The sequence below is a fragment of the Amblyomma americanum genome, chromosome 11 (genome assembly GCF_052857255.1).
Source record: "Amblyomma americanum isolate KBUSLIRL-KWMA chromosome 11, ASM5285725v1, whole genome shotgun sequence".
Classification (NCBI taxonomy): domain Eukaryota; kingdom Metazoa; phylum Arthropoda; class Arachnida; order Ixodida; family Ixodidae; genus Amblyomma; species Amblyomma americanum.
The window spans coordinates 4,236,810-4,264,244 of record NC_135507.1 but is presented as its reverse complement, the minus strand read 5'-3'; the positions used below and the strand labels follow the sequence as shown (position 1 = coordinate 4,264,244).

General features: G+C 43.1%; 1 long non-coding RNA gene across 1 annotated transcript; it reads right to left on the bottom strand.

Moving 5' to 3' along the window:
- Window positions 1-1,244: 1,244 nt before the first annotated feature.
- Window positions 1,245-14,076, bottom strand: LOC144110301 (uncharacterized). Its single transcript, XR_013309794.1, has 3 exons — window positions 13,410-14,076; window positions 4,158-4,362; window positions 1,245-1,386 (listed from the first exon to the last, which is right to left on the bottom strand). It is a non-coding gene; the product is annotated as an uncharacterized LOC144110301 (long non-coding RNA).
- Between the last annotated feature and the right edge of the window lie 13,359 nt (window positions 14,077-27,435).

Genomic DNA, 27,435 nt, shown 5'->3' with positions numbered 1-27,435 from the left:
ATTGGAGACAGTGAGACGACAGCACCTCCCAGAATTATACACAATCAAAATATCAATGCCCCCTTCTTTATTTTTAGGTGGTGACCGCATGCTTTAAGTTTATAGGGTTTTTAAATTTTAACTAATGTAGGCTTTTCGCAAGTAATGATTCTTAAGACACTTTTTAGGCGTTATACACTACTTTAGACCTATTCACTTGATTTGTACCCCCTCTCGACACGCTATAATCATGCACGTACTCACTACTCTTGGGCTCTGTACATCCGCTGATAATTTTAACATGTGCCTTTTTTAGGCTGAGTTGACCGAAAACCTGGTGTTTGGCGCACTTTGGTCTTAGATGTCCTTGCGCGAAAAAAACCCAGCATCATCAAATCCTTTTGTCGAAACGTTGGCTAAGCACCTCGAGGCTCCCCCTCACTTGTTCGGTTTGTGTTGTCGAGAAAAACCTTCTGCATACTTTCCCTCTACCGTGGACTCCTGTGGCATGGTTGAGAAACACCAAGTCGAAGGGTGTCGTTAGTAGCTAACTAACCAAATCATAGACGGCATCCTGTCTGCTAACCTCTGCCAAGTCGCCTCAAAAGATGCGTAAATCTTTGTTGGGAGCTTCATATTAGTACTTTTAAAGAACTTATTTTCGGCAACGAGAAAACTAGTAAGTAGGACTTCGGCCGCTCAGAAGCCGGTCGTATTGATCAAACTGCATGAAATGCCGCCGCGGTGGCTCAGTGGCTATGGCGCTCGGCTGCTGACCCGAAAGACGCGGGTTCGATCCCGGCCGCGGCGGTCGAATTTCGATCGAGGCTAAATTCTAGAGGCCCGTGTGCTGTGCGTTGTCAGTGCACGTTGAAGAACCCAAGGCGGTCGAAATTTCCGGAGCCCTTCACTACGGCGTCCTTCATAGCCTGAGTCACTTTGGGACGTTAAATCCCCACAAACCAAACCAAACCAAACCGCATGAAAGCTTCGTTGGATTTAGTTCAAATCGTGCCGCTCCGAAGTATGGCTTTAGCACGGGGCTACTCAACAGCACTTCACTCAACTAGGCCATGCTTGTGCTGAAGCAAACACGCTTAATCTGCCGCGAACTTATTCCTTACTGAGCTCATTTGAGACAGATAGAGAGAAATAGTTTTCCTCCTTTTTTTTTGAGGAGGGAGGGGGGGGGATCTACCAATTTTTTTTACTATTTGCTCTTTTTGACTGAAACAGCTACGTCACAGTGAGGTAGTAAGTTTTGTTTATAGGTGCGCAACGAAGTGAAACACTTTTATTTAGAGCATTCAGGAGCCTCAAGAGCACTTCAGTGATCCACAGCAGGAAGGGTAAGGACCGGTACCGTTGCGTTGCATTGAGCAATGTATGTCATTATCTAGCGGACATCTGTTGAAGAAAAGAGAGAAACATTATTAGTTTAAAGCTAAAGAAAACATCGTTGGCCTCCAGTATAAAAAGAAACGCAATTTTAGGTCTTCTTGTCTATAATAAAAGCTACGACACGATGATTCTTCAAACGGACACCGAGGACTATTTATCTAATTTTGGTTCGTTGTAAACATTGATTCTATGACTTTTTATGGCTTTGAAGATGCTTATTCTGCAATAAAAGACGCATTTATTGGTTATAAAATTGAATTGAGAGGTGCAGATTTCTTTCCCCGTCAGTCGATTGAAATTCGAGATGTCGAAACTAATGTGGACTCCGGGATCACCACTAAAGTGCAAGTCTCCGTGCTGCCTAGCTCCAGAGGCCTGCGCACAAAAAAAATCTTGATGTCATCGCAGTTTTTGTTGTTCCATGTGTTCCATGTGGCTAATGCCGGTCAACACTGATAAGTGTAAATTAATGACTTTCAGCCGTAAACTTTCAAACTCTTCTTTCACCTACTCGCTCAGCAGTAATCATGTGACAACAGCGTCCTCATATAAATATCTCGGCATTCACCTAAATCGAAACCTTTCCTGGTCGACACACATTAATAAAATTACAGCTAAGGCTTCACGAACCCTTGGATACTTAAAGCGTAATCTTCATGGTGCACCATCTGACACTCGAAAACTAGCCTACCAGACGTTTGTCCGCCCACAACTAGAATTTGCATCACCCATCTGGCCACCTCACCAAGCGTATCTAACACGTAATCTCGAATCTATACAGAACCGTGCTGCACGCTTCATCGCTCGTGATTATAACCGGCATTCCAGCGTCACTAAGATCAAGTTATCGCTATCACTTGAGTCTTTAGAATCACGTCGTACCGTAGCCCTTCTTTGCTTATTTCATAAAATGATTTTCAGTCTTCACAGTCACACATTACCTTTGTCACGGCCATGTCGCACATCTCATCGCCTCCATAATCATAGCAGCTTTACGCGTATTTTTGGTCATACAAAAGCATTCAACATGTCTGCTCTCCCACGTGCCATAAACTATTGAAACAGCCTTCCTGACGATGCTACTAATACCAGAAATCCTGCTACATTTCGTGATAAAATAACCGCAATCTTCGCCTAGTTGTCTCAGTTCTGTGTATTCTTGCGAAAAATGTTTTATTGCTGCTTAGTGTGAACTAACTTGTGCACTTTTTAGCCTCTCTGTCAAATCGTGTTCCATTTCCATGTTGCCACATTTTGAAACACGTAATTATTGTGTGTTGTATTACTTTATTTGTATTCTTCTGAGTGCCTCTTGCTAACTATTGTATAAAGTTTTTCTTCTGTCCTTATTTTCTGTCCTTATTTTGTGTTTTTTTTTTGCGCTGTTCTCTAACTTCTATGTACTGCCCCACTCACACAATGCTCCAATGTAAAGGAGCCTGTGAGTAACTTGAATAATAATAATAATAATAAACGAGCGGTGGCAACGACACCTCAGTTTCAGACTTGGCCGTCTTTTCTACATTAGAAAATATCCTTTTTGAGTTGTTTCTTATTACAACTAGGTAATTAATCTATGAGACCAGCTTAAATTTAGCCTCCTTAGTCTTCCTTCAATACTTGGCAAACTTTTCAGAATAACAATCCCAGTTTAGACGACTGGACGAATTAAGCTTTTCAGTTTCTAATTAAGTGCTACATTAGTGTGAGCCAGAATAAACGCTTTACCTGAGCTTGGACATTAGCGACATCCTATATTTTGCATATGGCGTAATAATCCTCCCGAAGGTAAACTTAAACCTGCTCACACGAGAAGATTAACCAGTAATTTACCACGCAAAAACTTCCTATCGCTGCCAGTCTGCAAAATTCTGACTTCTCGTAATACAAAAAAAAAAAATTTGCACGCTAGGCTGGTCGGAAATTACAAAAAAAAGTTATACCCTCTTTATTCTGTGTAGCTTATTCCTATGCCCCCCCCCCCCCACCCCCCAGGCCAGAGTTCATAATACCACATGTGTAAGTTATGATATTCCATTGCCTTGTTCGATCAAAATATACCGGATGTTCCAGTGAACACTTTCAGAAATAGACTTTTTTTGGGATAAAAATATGGGTTTTGCGGCATGGTATTACCAGTGTTGGCGGGCACAAGAAAACCGGTGACTCGTCATAAGTAGTTTTCAAAAATTATATAAAGCGCACTTAGGACAACAGACAAGGGAGACCAAACAACACAAGCGCTTTGAAAATGAAAAACCAACTAGCTCAGATGTCAATTCTGCTTCACGTCATAAGTAGTAAGCTGGGTATGTAATGTTTATAATCAGCTTCTTTGCTAGTAGAGGTAGGCACCTAGTTGCATGAGGACACTTGCAGCCGGTCGTTAGTAATAGACGTATCAGTTTTTAGAATTTCAAAAACGCGAATACCCTTGGTGCTGCGGCTCGACAAAGTATGGGTTTTTTGACTTGTTACGTGCACTGGAGGGGTTGCTTTTCCTGCATGATTTCGAAAACGCATGTATTTTCGCACGATAGAGCCAGACTTTTTGGAGCCACAGCGATGAGGGGAGTCGCGTTTTCGGAATTGTAAAAACTAATTCGGCTATTGATAACGACAGGTTACAAATCTGTATTCGAAAAGTGTGCCATGATGCATAAGTTGAGAAAAGGGGAAGGAATGCGGGCGACAGAAGGAGTGAAGACCCGTTGCGCATAGGTAGTCGCAGAGGTCCACTTTACATAGTCACGTTCGCGGTTCGACCGCAGGCCCACCTCCCAGAGGAGCCGTTTTCTAATAGCAGCCGTCGCTGGGCACTTCCACAAGTGCCGCACATCACAAATGTCCAGAGCAGCGCCACAGTGAGGACACCTGTCAGTTGCTGGCATGTCTTTTGCACGCCACCGATGACGGACAGATGGTGTAAGAGCCGCCTCTGCCCGAATCTGGCGCACGGATACCTCCTCCTGCGGAGTAAGACTACAGGGGAGGGGGGTGCAAACACGGAGGAATTAGAGCGCGTGTTCGCTGGTGCAGAACTTCGGAATCGGAAATATGGGACTGGAACGGATCTGAGGAAAGAGGGGACGGTGGCGGCTCGTCTGATGTGTGAAGATGAGTCATAGCATCCGCTTGAATTTTATGTCGATTTTGAGCATTGCCGCGAATCCAGTGTATGCGCACAGGACATGGATACTTCGCGCAGAGCACACGAATTGATTGTGAAATCTGCAATGTGCGTCGAACAGACTTAAGTCGTTTAAGGGCGGATTGGGAGTTGGTGTAAATATGAACTGTATTGAATGTTGGAACGAGCGGAAGGGAAGCAATGGCATTATAAATGGCTTGAAGTTCCAATGCCAGGGGTGTGCACGTATCCGCGGTATACGTCGCGCGAGAGTTGAGATACGGATGAGATGGACTATACACAGCAGTAACTCCCCTCTCTGCAGTATGTGATGCACCCGTTTACAATATGCACCCTTCAGGCAGGTACGCGGCTGATACTGACGGGGAAACAGTGGGGCGATTGTCTGTGAGCTGAAAATATGACCACAGAGCAAGTGTCTTTAACCGATGAAGTTGGAGAGACTGTTTTCGAGCTCTGTTTTCCACCCGTTGGTTGATGAGTTCACTGAGAGTATTAAGTTGGGCGAACTCCTGTAGCACAGGTATGGGTGTTAAACGAGGCAGATATGTTATGGCGCGCATAGCCTCACGATTGATAGCTTCAAGGGAGTCCCACTGTCTCCAGGTGAGACGTTGAAATTGTTCCTGATATACTATCCGTGGCTGAATGATAGAGCGTACAAGCTGGCGGGCCGTATGAACACGTGCGCCACCAGAGCGCATAGCTATGGGACGAATCAGACCTAGGGTAGTGTGAGCCAATTCACGGGTGGCTGTCAGCCACGGGGTGCCAGTCCCAGATGAATGGAGGAGAAGGCCAAGAATACAAACAGTTTCTACCTGAGGAATCGGAGAATTATGTATCGTAAAATTTAAAGGGGGAGCTTTCCGTAAACCGGCTTTATTTCCAGTGCAAATGAAACATGATTTAGTAGGAGAGAGTGTTAGACCCAGAGGTAGGAGGCGAGATGTCACTACATCCAGCGCGTGCTGAAAGACCAACTGATGGATAGACGCATTCCAAATCTCCAATTGCGGCTAGGCGCCTAACTCTAGTAGTTAAATGTTACTTATTAAATATTACATGACCAACTTACTACTTAAGACGGCTCACTGGTTTTCGTGGCTCACGGTCGGCGCTTCCGAATGTAACCTGATGAGGCAGCTGGTGAAGGAGGGGGGGGGGGGGGGGGGTACGACGGCCACTGCCTTCACGAAGTTAGCGTGAAAATCAGGAGTGCAGCGGCGGCTCCGTAGAGCCATGCAGAGGTAGAATTTCCAGCTGCGTGGCATCGGGTTACATCACACCACTGTGCTCGGCGACTGCTTCCATGAAGTGAGCGGGCGGGCTTACGCCTCCTCACACGTAAGCTGTCTTACCTGTCTGCGTACACCTTTGTTCCGTTCTTTCGCGTGAAAAAAATGTCGTTTTATATTTCTCCCACTTTTCTTATCTCTTGCATCCTTTGAAATTACAGTGGTATTGAGGGCCCCCGAAGTGTGGCGGAGTTTTTGTGCCCTTCCATTTTCAGGGGTTGTACCCTTCCCTGCAGCTGATTGAAAATAGGTGCGCTCTTGTTTCACTTTCATCGATACAGCATTTTCGCTTTGCCCAGTGATGCGTACGCTTGCGATAGATGAGTTTTGTACATTTTTTTTCTTTGGAGCTCTCTACGCCTCTCTTGTGGATTGAATTTTTGCATGCGGTGCCTTTCGGTGAATTCGGTCTATGATTAGCCGCTTTTTGGGTTCTCAGCCATTGAAAGATGAAAATCATGGGGTGTTCGGCCAGTGTCGCGTGCTGTCATCATCTCTATACGTTTCGCTCACCTTTTCGTAATGACTGTTTGGTTAACACAGATGTACTGGACACACGGGCCCCTTGAGTTAACCATCATTCCGTTACTGACGACTTGCCCATCTGGCAGCCTGCAGTAATCTCTTGAGCGTTAAAAAAGTTTAACAGGAGTTCAACATAAACGCTAACATGCGCACTGTGTGCCAAAAATGATCCTGAGTTCTGAGTGATAGGCATTCAAGAACTCGTCTCACCTTGTCAGAGATTTTAAAGGCGGCTTTTCTTAAGCTTTCTACTTGTTAATTGCTGATGGTTCCAACCCGAAAGAGTGTTTAATAATTAAGGTTCTCGCTCGCTGTACCCTATGATTGAAGACCTGGTTTTTCTTCTCTGGGTATTTTCTCAGTAAACACGTAAGAAAGCCACTATTACGTCGATTACTATTCTGTATGCTGCGTGTATTTTCTAAGGATCTGGCCTCGCCTTACAAAATGCCTGTCTTTTTGGGAAAATTTTATGTGGGGTTTAAAAATAAATCTCTAAGCTTTGCCAACAAACGCTGCGCAGCATAATATCGATATTTATTACGGTAGCCGGAATACTGCACTGTATTGGTTACGCTAAGGAATCAGTCTCTACTTCTTCACAATGATAGACGGTATTGCGCATATTAGTTTGTGTTGCTAGTGTTAGCGGAGAGTAAGCTTATGTAAGCGAGAAGACTGTGCTATTGTAAACTCACGGTGGTTGAAAAAAAATTGCACGGCATAAGCACGAAGAAGTTGATGGAAAGTACGCTCGCAAAGAGTAAGCTTTAGGTGACAGGTGGCAGATATAACGTGATGATACTGAGAATTTCAGGAGCATGCTAAGCCTCAGTTAGCTAAGTAGCTTCATCGAGAGAATGCGAGGGTATTTTGCACACCATTACAATACCTGCAGATGTGAACTAGCATTTACGGCACGGCCGAAGTGTTTACTTCAGCTGCTGCCTCGCCGGGAGTATGGCTTCCCCCGCATAGTTGTAACTGGCGCAATGAGATGCGGTGCCAACAGCATATCAGCACTTAACGCAGCAAAAACGGAGCAACTAGACGATGCTGATGCAGTTCTTGAACTGCAAATGAGAAGATTCGTCTGAGAAATTAGGTTCTATCAGTCATTATATGTAAGTAAATTACAAAACAATGAATGCTACACCCTTCTGCCTCCATGCGGTGTCCGGAATATTCGTCGAAGGTCACTGATTTCCACGAAAGGGAAGGCCTACATGACAGCGCACTTCAGATATCTAATTTACTTCGCTTTATTTCCGGGCTTTTAAATATTTTCGACTTGTTTAATTATTGGTCTATGGTGCATTTTCAAATATTCAATGCATAATTTTTAAGTATTGGCATTCCTTCCGCCTAGACCACATTCTTAGCAAAACGCCAGCTTAATAGGAGCTTGAACTTCTCGTTTTCTCATGGCAGCCAAACAGCCGCAGCGACAGGTTCGCCTTGTACTAAGGAGCACTCTAACAGGAACGAACTGACCAGATTAAAGTCGCTGCCCTCTAAACAGGAGTTCTGTTGAGGACGGGAATTGGAATGCGAGTCGCCGTTGCTTCGTACACTACGCGATACCATCTGCCGTGCAGATACGATACGGCAACTTAAGCACGACTTTCCTGCGCATTTATCAAGCGTGCTTATATGAGCTTTAGATATAGCAATGGCTACATTTGTGTTAATGCGCCGCAAAGCAAATTTTAAGGTGTCTTTAGTCGTCTTGCCATTCGAGAGCTCTTAAGGAATACTTTGCATGGCTATTAAAAACAGTGGTTTTTATATATCAGTAGCTTAAAATGGTTCGTCTGAACATTATTTTATTCAGAGGGCCGCCACCTTGTTCGCTAAGCAAAGAAATAGCGAGAGAGACCGGCAAACATATCGCAGAGGGAGGAAGAGTCTTCCCTCTGGAGTGTCAACCGCTCTCTCTGACTTCAGTGACCCCGTCTCCCGGCGGAGCTTTCTTTTTTTTTAACTTCGCTGCTACCTTCTTGTTGAACTGATGTGCGTACGTGCAAGTGGCAGTGAGAAGGCTGTTGCACTCGCCCAAAATTATTAAGAGCACATGTTACGACTCTTCTGTTTAAAGGATACAAATGTATAAATACATAGAACAAAATGAACCACCGCATTAGTGACTTTCTATCCTGCTTATCTAGATTAAAGCAAAACGGAGTCCCCAGATTTCAGCTCACGTAACTGGAATGATCCTGTTCTGAATTCAGGCGGGATTAAGAGGAAATGTAGCAGGCTTGCTGCCCAGCTGAAAAACGCTATGTACCAAGGGTTGCACAGCTATTCACAGCGTCACACGATAACAGAGTTTTAGCAATATACGCGAGGTAAAAAACTCCGTAACTTTCCAACTCATTTCAACATTTTGTAGAATACTGACTGCAGAGATTGAAATTGTATTCGTTCTATTGCTTATTGCAGGCATCTATTAACTGGAAGCAAAGTACTGACATTTTTGATAATCGATCTGAACAAAATACTTTTTTGACATACTTCTCCTGAAGTCACGAACTACTTTACCACACGCACGCTAATCACACTTTACTACGCCTCCATTTAGAGTAATCTAAATGATTGCATTACTTCCTATGGATTTGGTTACCAAATTTATTTATTTCAAATTATAAGCATGCGAAATCGAGCTATGCGTTTTATTGAATGTGGAACGTATTACGCTTATGTTCTCCCTTTTTTAAAAGTACTTCATATTCTTGTGAACTAATAAAATATATCCCGGTAATCATTCCAGTTCACCTAGTATTTAGTAGTAACTTCCTTTATATAATTGGGAACACTAGCTTTCAACAATCAAACGAACTTTCCGATACCTAAAGTAAGCACTAAATATGGTCAGCAGATGGTTGGATCCTGTGCAGTTAGCGCCTGGAACAACGTACCTTGCAGTGTTCAGTCTACGCTACCCCTTTCGTCATTTAAGCGGTCGTTACGTGTTTTCATCTTGTAAGAATTTTTTACTGCATGAATTATTCAACTTTGTTCCCATTGGAGAACACAATAAACACAATAAACACACTACATAAAGAACTATTTACATATATACAACGCTACCGGCCTGGGGCCCATTGGAGAACAATTTTAGTAATCTTTCCTTGGGATTACATATGTTATGCTGTCGCCTTAATCTATTGTTAATGCCATCAACAAGAGGACGACTTATGATAAACGCCATTGTTTCTATATTTTTATGTTTTCCAATGCAGTACAGTTTATTTCCTGTGTTTTTTTTATTTTAAAATGCTTTAGTTCATTTTATTGCACATAACATCTCAAAGAGGACCCACTGCGGTATGTCACTTCCGGGCCTCTTCCTGTAATACATTCGTCAAAGTCTTGTACGTTTTTCGCGTGTTAATATTCGAAATTGAACTTAGTTGCCTGTTCATCAAGGTTTTTCATGTTAAAGGAAAAGTTGTTACTTCATATAAGATCGACGATATCAAAATAAGAACTATATTTCATTCGGTCTTTAGTTGTGCAAAGGTATTTCCAAAGAAGGCCAAGGAAGAGGAATTTGCGGGTTATGGTGCCGCTTCTTGAATAGTGCTTGTTATAGTTTATCTGAAATATGAAGTTCTTGAATGTGCAAACGAAACAGGATAATCAATATTATTTCTGAAACACGCAAAAAAAAGGTTGTGCAGTTTTTAGCACAGCGTTGTCTCCATGACGCTTTGAACTCGAGAGCAGACAGTGGTGCAATACAGAACTATGAAAGTAAATTATCCCTGTCGTTTTTGCCAGCTAGCGTATTGCTTCACTGCCACGTGAACCAAAGAAAATATTTTTTTTTTTGCATTTTGCATTTGCATTTATTTCAGTCATGTACAATGGCTGAGGAGAAAGGAAAAAAAGCCGCGCACGCGGCTTGACAAAGCTCCCATCTCCCATAGCGGCTTGGCACGGCGATGACAAGCAGCAGTAAAACAATAACAAAAGAATGCATGAAATAACAAATATGTACAATATCTTCATAACAGATCACCAGAATAGTCTCGGTATTGTTACACACACGCAAATGATAGTTTAATCACAGCACATGGATACTTATTTTATTTTACAGCTGGATATGATTCATTGTTTTGTAAGAACATATTTCTGACAGCGTTATATGAAACGGAAAGAATGGATTGATTAGTGAAAGCATTTCTATTAAGGAAAGATGGCAACACATACCTGAGTGTTTGAAAACCGTAATTTGTGCGTGGACAAGGTACATACCAATATTCGTAGTGTCTTGTGTTGTGAACAGCAGTATTTTCCCGTAGATTCGCAAGGTCAGGAAAAAATGTGGTGTCATTATGTACCTGAGATTTGTACTGCTGAATTACACGGTACTGATGAATGACCCTTGCATCCATAATGCGGTATTTTGCAAATAGAGCACTCGTATGTGCTAAGTATGTGGCACCCGCAATTGCTCTGACTGCATTTTTTTGTAATGTCAAAACCTTTTGAATATTAGTTTGCGTCGTTGTACCCCAAACCAAATGACAATATTTAACATGAGAGTCAAAGAGGGCATGGTAAATAACAAGTTTTGTCCTAGTAGGTATCATGCACTTTAACCTTCTGAGTATGCCGACAACGCGAGCTAGCTTACTCTCTATTTGCTCGATGTCGTAGTCCCATAACATAAATTCATTGAAGTGAACGCCAAGTGTTTTTACAACATTAGTTATTTCTATTATATTACCACCCAATACTAAATCTGTATGTACAGCCCATTTGACATTTTTAGCTCTAAAAAATATCGCCTTCGTTTTCCGTGTGTTTATTAGTAGGGAATTTTTTTCAGACCATGAGTTAAGTTTTCCCAACACGCTATTAGCCTTTTCTACTATATCATACTATAATAGGTAAATATATGAACCTTTCATCACACGCACAACTTTAATTCGCTGAAGTACATAACTTCAGACCATCTTGATGACTAGGGCGTCCTGGTGCTCCATGGCCGGGATCTTATGACCGCTTACTCTCTCGCTCGCATCTTGTCGCACTCTCATCTGAATGCACACGCATGCCACTTTCAGAGCGCAGCTCTTAAACACCCGTTCCCGCTTTGCGCGGCGTCGACGTCATCCTTCGACGTAACCGAACGAACGAGGAGCGCAACGAAGGATGATAGACGGGGTTAGCGTTAAGACGCCAGAGTTGCGTACGCCGCCGTCCCTTCGCCCGAGAACGCTGGGTGCTTGCGGCGCGAACTCCGAAGAAAAAAAAAAGGAACATATTGTTCTAGAACACGCTGGAAGGCGCGCGCTCCCGCAAGCGTGTCCCATCTCACGGCCCTGGTTCTGCCCTCCCCGCGACCTTAGTTAAGCGGGGCGCGAGGACAGGCAGTTCGAGATGGCTAGAGCCCACTCAAGAAGCCATGGGCAGGGAGACGCTGCTTGACGCGAGCTGCGGCGCCTACTACTCCCGTTCTCAGCGCAGCCTCCCACATGCTGAAATTTCGTGCTCGCTGTGCGCGCTGCCCAAGCCCACAACCGCTTCCGTTCGGCACTGCTTGCGAGTTGCATATGCGGTCGCCTATGGTTCAAGTACGGCAGCATCTGCACTCGGGAACAACATTACGAGAAGCGTAATCTTCGGCAAATTTTTTAATACCAGTGACAGCCGCACATTTACAGTGGTCGCTGAAATCATGGACTTGAAATTTTTAGTTCCTAGAATTACGCCGAGATTTATCGCAGCGATGCCTTTGGAGCGTACGTGTGCACTAAATGACATTAAATAGTGAAGGTATTAGGTTAGTTAATACCTTTATCTCCTAAGATGATGCCGCACATCTGCAGTTATTAGAGTGCGTTGTGAAAGTCGCAATGACCGGACATAATCACATAGAAGGTCATAGAAGGTTGTGGCCAAGTACTACACCAGGGTGGCCAAATCCTGCTCTGGTGAGAGATTGCGTTGTCGGTTCTGGTCACCGAGATAAGGCCGCACTACAGGCCTGGTTATGCAATTCCATCGACACGCGGATTTTTTTTTTTAAAGCCCGGTGGAGAATTGCGCGGCACCAGGATTTGAACCCCAGTCCTCTTGCACGCGAGGCGGATGTTCTACTTCTACGCCATCGCTTTAAGGGTAACGGAGTGGGTTCCAAGAGAAAGTAAGCGTAGCAGGGGGCGGCAGAAGGTTAGGTGGGCGGATGAGATTAAGAAGTTTGCAGGCAAAGGGTGGATGCAGCTGGCAAAGGATAGGGTTAATTGGAGAGACATGGGAGAGGCCTTTGCCCTGCAGTGGGTGTAGTAAGGCTGATGATGATGATGATGATGATGATGAATCACATAAAACTCTGATTTGCATATTGTAGTAAAAGTATACTGGCGTATGTCTTACCTTACTCGCGTTTCAGACTGAAATGTGTGCGTTCTAACTCCTAGCTGTTTCATGAGATGAAGCAAAGTGTCAAGGACATGCGCGTCGTTTCCGAAGAAGAGCGTAGCAGTGCGCAGGTATCGCCCTCAACCGGCGTCATCAGGTTTTCACGACGGTATACACAGACTAGTGGACTAGTGCATGGTGTCAGAGGCCATTGACCGCCTTAATTAAGGAACTATCAAAAGGCGACACTCTGCTGGCAAAAATTTGTGGCATCTTTCAATTCCCTTTATTATTAAGTCACAGCCCTCTCGAAATAATCAAGGTTCGAATCTTCAAGGTTCGTTGCAGTTCGCAACTAAAATCTGCAGGCCCCTTGTGCTTTCTTGCATCCACATTTTGCACTGTCAGAACGGCCACTTGAGCACTTTTATATATTTCAACATTCCTTAAGCGTTCGCTTCTATTGTTTATGTATATTGACTTAGGGTTTGCGGCACACCTTTCGTCTAAAAACGCGACTAAGTTGTCGGTCTTCAATATACCTTTTATTTTTTTCACAATATTATGATTGATCCTGTTCATTTAGGGAAGTAAATATGCATCCACAAAAAGTGACTCCTCAGAGCAAGGGGGCGCAAAACTAAACTTAATTTCTTTACTAAACAAGTAATATATCTCACCTGAGAGAAAGAGCAAAGGAGATCCACAAATGCTGTTTTCCTTCTGGTGTTGTCGGCACGATGAGCCCGCTTTGAAACCCCTTTCCAACGTCAGTAGTCTACGTAACTCCAACCGTCATTGGGAATCGCAGGCAAGTGACGTTTAGTACTCTAGACGTGGCAGTGTTCAAGTGCTTTGAAAGAGCCTTTGTACGTTGTTCCTATTCAACCCTTTCACCCAAGATGAGGCAAAGAGCGCCTACCTCTGCTGCTTCTATAGCGAACAATGGGCAGTGTGTAAAAATGCTCTTGTTGCTGCTGCAGCGAAGTTTCAGAGAAACTGACTGCTCTTGAGCAACAACAAACAATAGAACGCTACGTAAGCTCAGACCTGTAGAAACGAACCTGGGCGAAGATCAGCACTTTTATGAATGCTTTACTGCTTATTTTGTTCCTGTTCCTCAGCTCCTCCTTGGTGGTTCGGTCCGCGGCTTGTTTTCCTGTTTCGCAGCTTTCTTGCTTACATATTTTGAATGCAAAAGTTCCACAGCACTGCATATCATTTACTTTACTAACGAACATAGAGGCTTGAAAAAAAAGCTGCCTTACGAGCAACTTGACAATTTTGAATTTCCTTGTGTTTTGTAATGCGCATTTTAGTTATTTTATTCAATGTTACTTTTGTGACCCTTTTTTTCATCTTAGCGTAAAGCCCCTTACATTTAAAAATTTACAAGCGACTAGGAGCTCCCGCGTCGTGGCATTAGAGTCATCAAACACACCCTGAGAAAAAGATCAAACAAAGTTGCAATAAGCGTCAGTGATTAAAAGGCGTCTGGTCACGCGCTGGTTCTGCGATGACTGCGGGTACTGCGACCTGCGAAAACCAAGGCGCTGTAGTATAGACGCGAACACTGCAATAAATTATCTGTGCTATGCCGTAAAACGGCGTGGTGGCGCTCGGCTGCTGAGCTCGAGAACACGATACCAATAACGACCACGGCGGCCGCGTTTCTATGGCAGCGAAACGCGAAAGGCTCCCGCGTGCTGTGCGGTGTCAGTGCATGAGAAAGAACCTGAAAGTGGGTCTAAATTAATACAGAGCCCTCTATTGTACCACCTCTTTCTTTCATACTTCTTTCACTGCCGCCTTCATTGTTTTCTAGCCTCATGGCCGGTTCAGGTGTCAATCGAGAACTGAGATAGTTCCTGCAACTTTCATTTCTTACTCATTTTGATCCTGAGCAACTAAAAGAATTTAAAAGGTACCGTAGTCGTCTTGACAAGCAAATTAAAACGCAAGGATAGATCACTTCAATAGGGACTTTATGACACCTTCGGACACAGCAACAACACGAAAAGGATAAACGCGCTGTTTGGAACCGGTAGCTCCCAAACTTTAGTCACATGAACTACATATTGGTGGAAAAACTATAACTGGAAGAGAACTGGCAAATACTTTCAGTGATTCCTTCGTTAATCTGACTTTTTCAGCGGTCGTTGATGACACTATACACTATGCGATGCAAAAGTGTTCGAAATCGGTTTTCCTGAGTCCTGTTACGGAATCATAGATTCAAGCAGTAATTGTGAAATTAAGAAACGGTACTATTTGTGACTTTTTCGATATTAAAGTTCGCCCAGTGAATTATGTAACTGATATCATTTCCTGTCCTTTAACTTACATCTTTAATCTGTGTTTCAATGCAGGTATCTTTCCTTGTGAGGTGCAGATTTCTAAAGTCAGCATACTTTATCAGAAAGGAGACAAGAACAACCTAGACAATTACCGGCCCATTTCAATACTGCCTATCTTCTCAGAGGTTTTAGAGAGTGTTCACCTTGATCGTTTGGTATTATTTACAGATAAGCATAATTTCATACATGACTCGCCATTAGGATTTTGAAAAAATCGCTTCACCGAATTTGCTCTGCTAAACCAAAAAGAACTTATCCTACAGAACTTTGAAAAAAAAACTGCTTTAGGAAGATTTGTTGATTTCAGTAACTCCTTTGATTCTTTTAATCGGGACTTACTCCTGAAAAAGTGGAAAATGTATGGTGTACGGGGCCTCGCTCTTAATATGATATATTTACTGGTGAATGCTATCGCATCCTGTTAGCTGTGAGACACATCATAGAAAAGAAAATATGTACACTAATCATTTACACAGACTCCCTAAGTGTTTTAGCTTCCATATGCTCTTGGAAGCGGCACAGGAATCCAGTCTCGAATTCCCTGTTCAACAAGCTCATGTTTGCTTGGAAATCTAAGCTTAAAATTACACTGTGTTGGGTGCCCGGTCACCGTTGCATACCAGGCAATGAGGAAGCTGACAGACTCGCTGTGCCAGCAGCTCTCTAAAACACTACAGATAATGAGAAAATATCCTACCAGGACCTCAAACCACACATCAGGAACATGATTCGAACAAAGGCAAGAAGAGTGCGACACAGACATCGAAAATAAAATGCACGCAATAAAGCCAAAGATAGGAATGCATAGCACAGAAAAGCGAGAAAGATTTAAAGAAGTAGCTCTGTGCAGGCTGAGAATCGGACACACATACACAACACACTAATATCTTTTAAACAACGCTTCTGCACTGCATTGCTTGAGATTCGGGGACCGGCTTATAGTTATCCATGTCTTACTAGTATGTCGCTTTGAGCTTTGAACCAGAAAGGAGACGTCATTTCCCTGAGTTTTACATGAATCAAATACCCGCACACCCATTCATCTTTCTCGGCGACATCCATGTTTCCCTTGGAAAGAGGTCGTAAATTTTTTTCAGAAGCAGGCTTTTCACGTGAAATCTCCAACCGACCTGGGCCTCAGCCCATTTCTCTCTCGTGAGACGACGGCTGAGCTTTCTTTCTAATGCGAAGCATCTGGTGCTTCGTCCAGGAAAGAATGGTTTAAGACCCATTAAAACCCACCACCATCATCATATACGTCACTCTATTTGTGGTGTCAAGATGCTTTATATCAGGTTTCTTGAGGCGAAGGTATTGTGCCACATTACGATACAGCTGGTAAAAAATGCCTGTATAAGGCGAGTGGTGTCATTTTCCTTCATACCGTGTTTGCTGGCTGTGATTCGGGCAAGTTGTTCACCCCGTTACGGAGCTTGTGTAGTGTGCGTGAAATATTGCCCCGGTTGTTGATGTGAAGGCCGAGAATTTTGAATGTTTCCACCTCATGTATTGCGGTGTTGTTGATCCGGATTTCTATGGTGTCTTTGTTCCTGCGCTGTCGAATGATAAGAAGCTCTGATATTTCAGGGCGACATGTCAGTCCACAGCCTTGTGCATAAGTTCGAACAGTCGTTGCCGCTTCCTAGAGAGACCCTTCCATTGTGCCCATACTACCAGTCGTGCTTCATATTCTAATATACAACGCATGATTGATGCCCGGAATCTGATTTAGTTAGGAGGGGGGGGGGGGGGGTACCCGTTGTTCTCAATTTATCTTTATGAGTATTGCGTGCCGATGTTGATCTCTGCCTACCGTTCAGTAAGGAAGCTGCGGGTATAAGCATATGTTCATGTACCGTAGTGAAATGCTTGAAGATGGTCAAGTATTGGGGAGTGCTTCATGTTATCAAATGCTCCCTTCAGATCTTATGATAGAACAGTTCTGTTGCTATTTTTCTTTGCTGGATCAGCAACTTATTTCTTCAGTTGGAGGAGGATGTACAGCGTTGGTAGATAAGCCCCAAAACCGAACATAGTGTGTGGTAGGAGCTAGTTGTCTTCGAGACAGTTTGACAGGTGGTTGTCACCACCTTTTCCATGAGTTTTCCTGCGCACGATGTCAGTGATATTGGGCGTAGGTTCGCTATGCAAACCTTTTTGCCTGGTTTAGGAATGAAATTCACATTAGCCATCTTCCAAGGTCGTGGAATGCTGCCTGTTCGCTAAAATTCGTTGTAGTAGTGCGTGAGTTGTTCAAGTACTGTCGTACCCAGGTTCGCAAGGAGTACCACCGTCACCTTGTCTGAGCCCGGAGCACACGTGTACGGCGCGATTGCTGTGAACGGTCGCATGCTGGTGAAACGACAAGCTCTGCGAGATTGCCTTCTGTTTTAATGAAACGAGATAATACTTGCATGTTTTTGTGACGGTGGAGTTACACTGCTTTTACAGGCCCGGCTTGGAGGTGCTTCAGCGGTAATTTATATGGCCCCTGGCGTCCAGTGCGTTTTTTCTGTTGTGCCCTCATCTAAATATCTTACGCCGGGCTCGAAACATTACTTTTCTCGTTAGTGCTATCGTCGTGATCACCGATACTTTCGTTTTTATTACTTTTTTTATCGTAAGCAAGCCTTTCACCAAAAAGAGGGAAAAATAATTCTTCGCGGCTGATTAATGTGTGCTGCTCTCCCTTCGGAGGGAGGAATAGGAACGGACTGGCACTCTAGTTATCAGGGGGCATTCATGAGCCGCAGCGTCAAGCGTTGCCGCTCCACCGCTACGATGGTCGGTCACTTGCTCCGATCTTTTCTTTACCTTCCCCGCAGGGGGGCGTCTGCAGCTTGCAGGCGTTGGTGAGTGGCGACACCACGGGTTCCCGAGCATGCTCCCACGTCCACGTGCCTTCTGCACGGTTGTCCAGCGCCTCTGCAGAGGTGATGGACACGACCCAGGGCAGCCCCGTGCCATCCACGTCGGGTGGTCGGCGGAGCTCTCTGGATCGGTCAAAAAAAGGCAGGCCCGGAATCAAGGGGCCATAAATAACTTAATCTAGTTTTTAACTACATAGGAAAACAAAATTAAGATGGCTTTCATAATGCAATGAAACTGTAGAGGTCTTATGAACAACTATAGTGACATAAAAGATATCCTAGGAGCGCATGCTCCTGTTGCGTTATGTCTACAAGAGACAAACTTTGGGCCTCAAAACAATAATTTCTTAAGAATTATACTGTTTTCCGACGCGACCATGAACAGGCGAGCAGGCGGTCGAGGTGTGGCAATTATAGTGATTAACGGTGTCCCGGCTAGTGAGCTTAAACTAAAAACAAGACTTGAGGCTGCAGCAGCTACTCTGCTTGCACATAAAACGATTACAGTGTGGTCTGTATATATTGAGCCGCAGCTGAAAATAACACTCCTTGACTTAAAGGGTCTTTTAAAGCAGCTACTAGAGCCATACCTGGCAGTTGGTTACTTTCATGCACATTCTGGTTTTTGGGGAAGCGAGAAAACGGACGCTAGAGGGCAGCTCATTGAGGATTTTATTCCATTCACTAATGTCTGTTTGCTGAACTCGCGTAAACCCACATACTGCTCCCCATCCTCGGGAAGAATGTGTGTTTAAGATTTGTCTTTTAGTTCACCGTCTGTTTTTAGCGTTTTTAACTGGAGTGTTTTTGACAATCTATATGGAAGCGATCATCTCCCTGTTATAATAGGTCTGTCATCTTCGTCAACAGTTATTCCAACAAACCCGCAGCGTTGGAAACTACATTTAGCTGAGTGGGCGTTGTTTAAAAAAAGCCAGTTTACAGGATATAATTTTAGAAAAGAGCATAGATGAGAAAAATGAAATGTTCACAACGTGCATTCTTTCTGCTGCGCAAGTATCAATTCCAAAATCCACAGGAGTGGTGCGCCAGAACCACAAAATTTGGTACAGACGAGAATGCAAGAAGGCAAAAAAAAAACTGCAGAATAAAGCTTGGGGAGTCTTTTGGAGATACCCAGCTCATGAGAACCTTATTTTTTTTCAAAAAGGCGAGAGCACATGTGAGGTGTATCCGGCGCACGGCCGAGAAAAGTTCATAACAAACTTATGTCTCTTCTATAAACAGCTCAACCACATACAAAAAAAATGTGGGAGCAAGTTCGAAAATTAAATGGCCGCTACTCACCTTTCAAAACTCCTCTTCTCACAACACCTGGTACAAAAACGAGTTTAGGGAACAGGCAGACATATTGGGGGAGCACTTCGCTGTATTTTCCGGTTCAGCACACTACACGCAGTTATTTCTTAAATACAAAAATATATTCGAAAAAAAGGCTCCTAGCAAGTGGAGGTACTAATGAAAAATATAATAGTCTTATTACACTTCAAGAAATCAACACTGTACTGTCTGCCGGAAAAAAAAACTGCTCCAGGACCCAACCAAATACGCTATGAAATGCTTGCCCATCTTTCCAAGCCTGCTGTAGAAGCACTCTTAAGATTCTTTAACAAAGTATAGATCTCGGGGAAAATACCCGAAGCCTTGAAAAAGCTATTATAGTACCGTTCCTTAAACCTGAAAAACCCCCAACCTTGTGTAGTAGTTGTAGACCCATAGCTCTGACTGGTTGCCTCGCAAAATCTTTTGAAAGTGTCCTTAATATAAGGTTAACGCTTTTCCTTGAAACCTGTGAACTTCTTGATGCCCATCAGTGTGGTTTCAGAAAGGGATGCTGCACAACAGATCGCCTAGTTCGTCTTGAAAATACTGTTCGGGGAGCTTTCATTCATAAGCAACACTGTCTCGCTGTATTTTTCAATTTAGAAAGGGCATACGATACGGCCTGGCGGTTCGGGATTCTTCAAGACCTTACCGAGCTTGGCATCCGAGGAAGAATGGTGAACTGCCTAAAAGGCTCCTTATCTATCCGTTCATTTCAAGTCCGCCTGGGTAGAACCCTTTGGAGAAATTTCATTCAGGAAAATGGAGTACCTCATGGGTGTATTTTAAGCACAACTCTCTTCGTTGTGAAAATTAACTCTCTTAAGAAAATAATCCAAGGTTCGTTATGTACTCGGTCTATGTGGACAACCTTCAAATAGCTTGTACATCCTCCAATGTATCAACAAGTGAAAGACAAATACAAATAACAATAAATAAACTGGCAACATGGTCGGACAGAAATAGTTTACGGTTTTGCCCACAGAAATCGGTGGCAATTCTGTTCTCACTCAGACGAGGCATACATATAGATCCCACCGTATACACCTGAACGAAATAGAGTTATCAGTGAAAAATGAGCATAAATATCTTCGTATATCATTTTACAGAAAACTCACTTTCCTACCTCACATAAATGCGTTGAAAAAGAAAGCTTCTCGATCCCTAAACATACTCAAAGTGCTGTCGAAAAAACACTGGGGAGCCGATAGGACATGTCTCACAAATTTACCGCTCCGTAGTCCGCTCCACCCTAAATTACGGATGTATAGTGTATGGATCAGTGAGGCTGTCGTACCATAAAAGGCTAGATCCAGTACATAATTTAGACTGGCGTCTTTCCACTAGTGTATACAGGACGTCGCCCATAGACAGTCTGTATGTAGAAACGAACGAACCATCACTTACAGACAGAAGAACGATGCTCACGTGAGCCTACATTCTAAAAATGTTCGCTTCCTAAACACATCTGTCACGAAATAGTCTGAAAGTACGCATCCAGAATACTGTTTCACAACAAACCGCAAAGCACCAGGCCGCTGCTCTTGCGTTTTGAAGAGATGCGCGAAAATCTCGGCGTACTGAACACATTGCCTGGAATTGCTGGAATACGAGATCCACTGCCGCCATGGTACAATTTCCCGAAAATCTGTGATTTCACTCTTACACACTTCGGCAAAAAACAAACTCCAGCACAGCATATAATACAAGAATTTTTTGCACTCCAGGAAAAATACAGTACTTGCACTGCTTTTTATACAGATGACTCAAAAACAGATTTTTACGTTGGAAGTGCAGTCGTACAAGGGAATTGCAATCATATAGTGAGGCTACCACCGTGTGCATCAATCTTCACTGCCGAATGTTATGCTGTGTTTGTAGCCATTGAACAAATAGTAAAAGCGAACCTCGCAAACAGTATTATTTACACAGACTCCCTAAGCTTACTTACAGCTCTCCACTCCAGAAATGCAGTCATTCCTATACTTTGTGATATCATACACAACATAGTAATAGCCACAGCTAAAGGACAAAATGTAAAACTCTGCTGGGTACCAAGCCATACCGGAAATAAAGGCAACGAAAGTGCGGGCTTGTGTGCTGCTCAAGCTCGTTATAAGCATGTAAAGAAAGTAAATATACCGTTCAAAGATTGCATTAACTTAATTCATCGTAAAATAAGACAGAAATGGCTGTCCGCGTGGAACATCAAAGTAAAAAAACAAACTACACAATGTAAAATCAGCTATAAGTGAATGGAAGTCCTGCACCCACCAGGAACGTTTCAAGGAAGTGCTTATCTGCCGTCCTCGTATAGGACACACGCACCTCACACACAATTTGCTGCTGACAAAACAAGAACAACCTGTTTGTGAAAAACGCTGACATGAGGTTACGAATAACCACATTTCAACTTCTTGTTCGAAACTGGAAAAACTAAGGAAAAAGTTCTTTACTCAGTTTTATAATGAATAATTCTTTTTCATCCCGTGCATCTTTGATGAGGTGGTGCAATTGTTGATATCTTGTGTGTTTTTAGCTTTCTTAACGAAACGGGATTTCTCAAGAGACTAAACTTTTTACCCACTGGTTTGTTTAAATTTTAGTACACCCCAGCCACTTTCTCATGCCTGAGAAGAAGGCTGAGGCTTTTATTTTGATTGGTTGGGAGCCTCGATATCCTTGCGCAGCCAAGAAAAGCTGCTGAGGTTACCCAGCTCTCTTTAAAGCTTTCACTAGTAGCAATTTCTAAAATTTTGTGTGTTCACTGGGTAGTATTAAGGTTTGAGGGCCTCTACACCATGGACGATTCTTATATTTCTGTAACATTCAACAAAAGACTTTTCCTATACCTTGTTCTTGGCGCATGATGGCCTCAGTTGCCTATGCGCCATAAAACCCAACACATTTTCTTTACCTGCCTGTAGACTAACTCACTCAACTTGACGTTCTACTGCAGCGATAGTATTCCAGTACATGGTACCATAACAGTACATTTTCAAATTGATAATATCCAATAGTAAATTAATTTGTGCGTGCTGACGTAACACAGTGGGCTACGAGTCAAGCCGTGGTTCCTGACTGCGGATTAGTTTCTGGATGCTGGGGTTGTTTTACCTGCGCTGAAATGTTATTGCACGGGCGCACTGACATTTCGCACCTATCGAAATGCGGTCTATATTATAGTATGGTTTGATTTATTGATTGCGTTCTGTATTAAACGCTGCTGACCGTTTTCAGCTCAAACTCTGTGTATGAAATCATAATCGTGAAGTCTATAATGCACCATTTTCTTTCTCCAAAAACCAATTTTCATTTTCAAGTTTGTAGCATGGCTACAAGCGAACGAAATGGGACAGCTACTTATCTTACCATTCGGCAAGATTGCGTCCACTGTTGTCATCGGCGCTACCATCATGATTGTCATCCGCAGTCTAAATATATTCTTAAGAAAAAAGGTGGTCACTTAACCTTGTGGGTAGTAACTGCCTTTCACATAAGTCCTCGTGTAAGGTAGCAATATTTTCTACATATAGAAGCAATGCAGGAGTCTTTCAGTACTTTTACTGGTCCTGAAGCTTCAGTGTAACACTATGGGATTCAAAAGAGTATATGGTTCATGCGAATGAAAATCCCTCAACGGAAGTTGTCTGCAGAGCGTGTCCACAAATTGTCAACAGGGAGTGGTACCTCTTACGTACCTAAAACGTCAGTAAGGTTTAATTGACTCCATGAGGCTCAAATTTGATGAAGGTAAAGGCGAAATCCCGGTGATAGCACACTGGTGTACCTCAATGTTGCGGCAGTATTCCCGACTACATTCGCAAAACATTTTTGAGCCTTTGGTCTTGCAGCATTCCGGGTGGCCTCATAGCATTCCTCTTTGCACATAGTTTGCATGTTTTAGTTAAGTTGGAGGCTAGCTTGCGACAAAGGTTCGGACCGATCACATATATGCACCTTCAGTTGCAGGCTTTCTGAAACTACCTTTTCCCTTAAGGCCCGGTTGAGGTGTCTACGGAGATGTCGAAATGTGAGAGCCACTGCACCCTTTCCTTTCCTCAAAAACATTTTTTTTTAATAAAATTGTAATGTAACCGGAAATGACCAAGTTCAGCATGTCGTAACCGGAAATGTAACGGGCGCGTTGCGTACAGAAAAAACGCAATGGAGGTGTCGAAGTATGCTGTGTTTTTTTTTTCCAAAACAGAAAGAGGCAGCCAAAAGGCCTGTTGGCCTGAGGAGGTTCCGATACCCATAAGTAGGGAAGGTTGCACAACAGTGCAGGAATTTTAAAAGGGATAATGAGATCATTTACACAAGAGCCAGGAAGCAAGTATAGCAATACAAGTATTGAGCATATATATAGAGCTTATGAGGAACAATTGTACTGGAAACACTAAAGAAATGCTGTAACTACTGTCCAGAGTAGTAACTGAACATATAAAGAGAAGGTAAAATGACAGCAATGAATACTGATAAATGTGCGACAAAGTACAACAATATGTTAATAAGTGATCATGGTAGACTAGGGTCAGTATCAACCAAATATATATATATTTTTTTTCTAGAACAGTTCACAGAGAAGCTATACTCAGTTTGAAAACTAAATACATTCAGAGGAACTACGCGGTACCTCAAACTCGGTTTACCGTAGTTTGTACGGGTTCTTGGAACAGGTTTTTTCGTTTTCCGATCGGGGTACCTCATTGCGGTGTAATCATTGAGGGTGTCATATAATCGATTTTTGTATTTATACTGCAGTAAGCGAAAGTTGTAAACCTACCAAGTTTTTAGCGGACTATGTTTTCTGAAAAGTGGTAGGGTTGGAAAAATTTTCGGTGTTCCATAATATCGTTCAAATGGCGGCAGTGCTCTTTTTTGAAGCAAGTGAAGTTTTCAGTGTGCCTCTTGTCGTTGTTCCCCAGATTAAAATGCAGCAAGAAAGCCTTCAATTGAAAAGAGCACAATGTATAGCAAGTTTAAGCCAGACAAGTATTAACGATGCAACCTTAGACAGGCATCCAACAGTTTTACATAAATACATAGTTAGTTTGGAGACATGACGGTCCTGTGAGAGGTTTGCAGTGAGTGAGAGGCCAAGAGAATTTTTATTAATAACGCGACTTGTTCTTATATTGGCGTATATTATATTGACAGACTGAAATATAGGTACATTTATGGGTTTGGAGATAAGATAGTTTTTATCAGGTTTAAAGTTGCTACTATTTTGTAGTCACATGTGAAGTTTCCTAAGGTAAGAGTATACGCTTGTCTCTGACTCCAACATGGAGCAGGCACTAAAGAAAATATTTGTGCCAACCGCATACATAAATAAACGTGGAGATTGTTGTATTTTGGAGATATCATTAATTAAAGAGATGAACAATAGTGTCCCTAATATTTACCCCGAGGTACTCGTTGTCTGATAGTACTGTCAGTAGAATACGCATTATTCACCTGAACGTATTGAGTTCTGCTACTTCAACAAATACGCAGCAATTCTAAAGCAATGCCATGGATGCCTTAGGTTTCTAATTCTTGCAACAAAACTTCATTTTGAACACAGTTGAAGACTTTACTAAACTATAGAAAGAATCCAAGCGTATATCTTCGCTGTTCTGTAGTTTCAATAATTTTCTCCTCTACTGCCAATAAAGCTTGTTCTGCAGACTTGTTGTTCATAAATCCGTATTGGGAACTGTCAATAGTGTTGCATTTTTCAAAGAAACCTACCAATCTATGATTAATAGTACCTTCAAAAATTTTACAGAAAATTGTAAAAACAGATATAGGTCGATAATTAGACATTTAATTTCTTACAACGAAAAGTGGTGGGCATGTTGGTCACACATGGTTCTTGTAAACCAGCGCAACGGCTCGAAGCCAAAAAAGGAAGAGACTTCTCTTCCTTTTTGTCCCTTCCTTGTTTGGCTTCGAGCTGTTGCGCTGGTTTACAAGAACCATTTCATTTCTATCCCCTCCTTTCCATGCCGGAGTAACTCTAGCTATTTTTAACGCCTCTGGAAATATGCCGGTCGCCAACATGAGATTAATGTTATAACTCAGCAGTTCACAAATATATACTGACGGTTACTTGAGTGGTTGTGCCCTTATGTAATCATGTCCTACAGATACATGATACTTTATGTCCGTAAGTGTAATAGGAAATTATAATTTTAGATGTAGAGGATTCGAAATATGTGAACGATTGGGTTGAAAAATACTCTCAATGCGCAGCAAAATACTAAGATTAAAGTTCCCATTGCCCATTTCCACAGAATATTCATATCGTCAGGCAGTTCAGTGTCCTTGAGTTTACCGTTCGGTGTCGTTATTTCAATTATGTCCCTAGATTTTTCCTTCTTAGTTAAATAAGCGACTGTACGCAATAATATCCTTGAGTGAATCTGAATCTGAAAACTCTTGAGTATGTTAATTCTTTTTAGCCGCTATGAAGTCCTTATTGAATTTGTTTTTATATTTTTTAGTATTCGGCAAGCATAATAGCGTCATGTTTTCAGACGAATTTGTGGAACATTTCACTTTTCTTTGTGATTCTCTTATGCAAGCCCCCGCAAGGCTTCAGTCTCAAGGTGATGCATGGCGCCACCATGAACCCTTAGCCCCGATACCGAAGCTCTCATCAGCACCGTAGCTAGGCTTCAAGTTGAAGGGTAGAAACCATGAACGGTGGCGGTCAGGGCCATGGTAAAGCTCCGGCCGTCTGTTTACAAGTCGGGGGGCTCCGGGATCTTCCTGAGAGCAAGACAGTGAACCACCGGCGTCATTTTAGGAACCGTCAGCATACCCATATCGCATGAGTACTTCTTTCATAAAGCCTGATCGGTCCTTGAAAACCAACCGCGCCGCAGAGAGCTTCAAAAATACCCGACATGACTGTGACCGCTTTCCTGATTTCCTAGCTATTCAATGTCTAGTAGACAACTAGCCAGTTGCTGTAATGTCTGTTTTTGTTATTGCTAGGACACTTGACAAAATGATTGGAAAAAATCACAAAGCAAAAAAACTCATGTGAAGTGTTCTAGAAAAATGACCCTAACACCCTTGTCAAGCAAGAGCAGTTTGCTCATCTCCTGGTGACCATCACCCCTACCGGAATCTAAACACTGTACAAGGTGTCATATTAGAAGCCAGTCGGATCCATGAAGCAGTCTGATCTCCTGGAAGACGTCCGAGATCAAGGTGTCATTGCCCTTCGCCGCTTCACCATAAGGAAAAACCATGAAGAAGTAGTGACACCCCATATCCTCCTAACATTTGAGTCGTCCCGTCTACCAGATGCTTTCAAAGCAGAATTCCTCCACAGTAAAGTTAGTCCCTATATCCCAAACCCGAGAAGATCCTTCAACTACCAAATGTACGGACACGGATCTGAAACATGCAGTAGACACTCACTTGTGCGATGTGCGGTGCCCACGAGCACCCAACTGATAACTGCTTTGCAGCTCAAGCAGAATGTCCCAATTGTCACGGGTCACACGCCGCGTGCTCACGAACATGTGAGGCATTCCAGAACAAAAATAAATTAATTCAGATCAAGGTAACAGAAAACAACACTTTCTGAAGCTCGGAAGAAGCTCGCTCTTCTCTCCGGAAGATTCTACACTAGCGCAGCACGCCGGGGGGCCAGAGGCGGTCTCATCACGGTGGGCATTCAATAGAGCACCGCTGATGCGCGCCCATCTCAGAACCCCACCCCAAGCAGCCTCAGGCTGCGCCAACATTTTCATGTCCCAGAGGGGCACAGACTTCTTTGAAAACGCAGATAAACGAGAGAAAGTGCCTCCCTCTTGACAAATTCACATCTGCTTGCGCATCTCAACCGGACGCAATGGAGGTGACGCCGGGATTCTCAACGCCGGAGGCGCTGAGGGAGTCCCCCAAAGAAAGGCAGAGTTTCTTAGACCTCCTTAAACCCAAAAGACATCTGCCAGTCACGCCGTCTGATAAAGACGGCGACGTGTAAATAACTCCCACTAATCTTCGCTTCCTCACTAAAAGTATGACTGTCGAGAGCATTAGCTACTGGATCTGGCGAGGGCTACTTAAGAATATAGAAGACATATATGAAACACTCTCGCAATATCAACCAAACATAGTTTTCTTGCAGG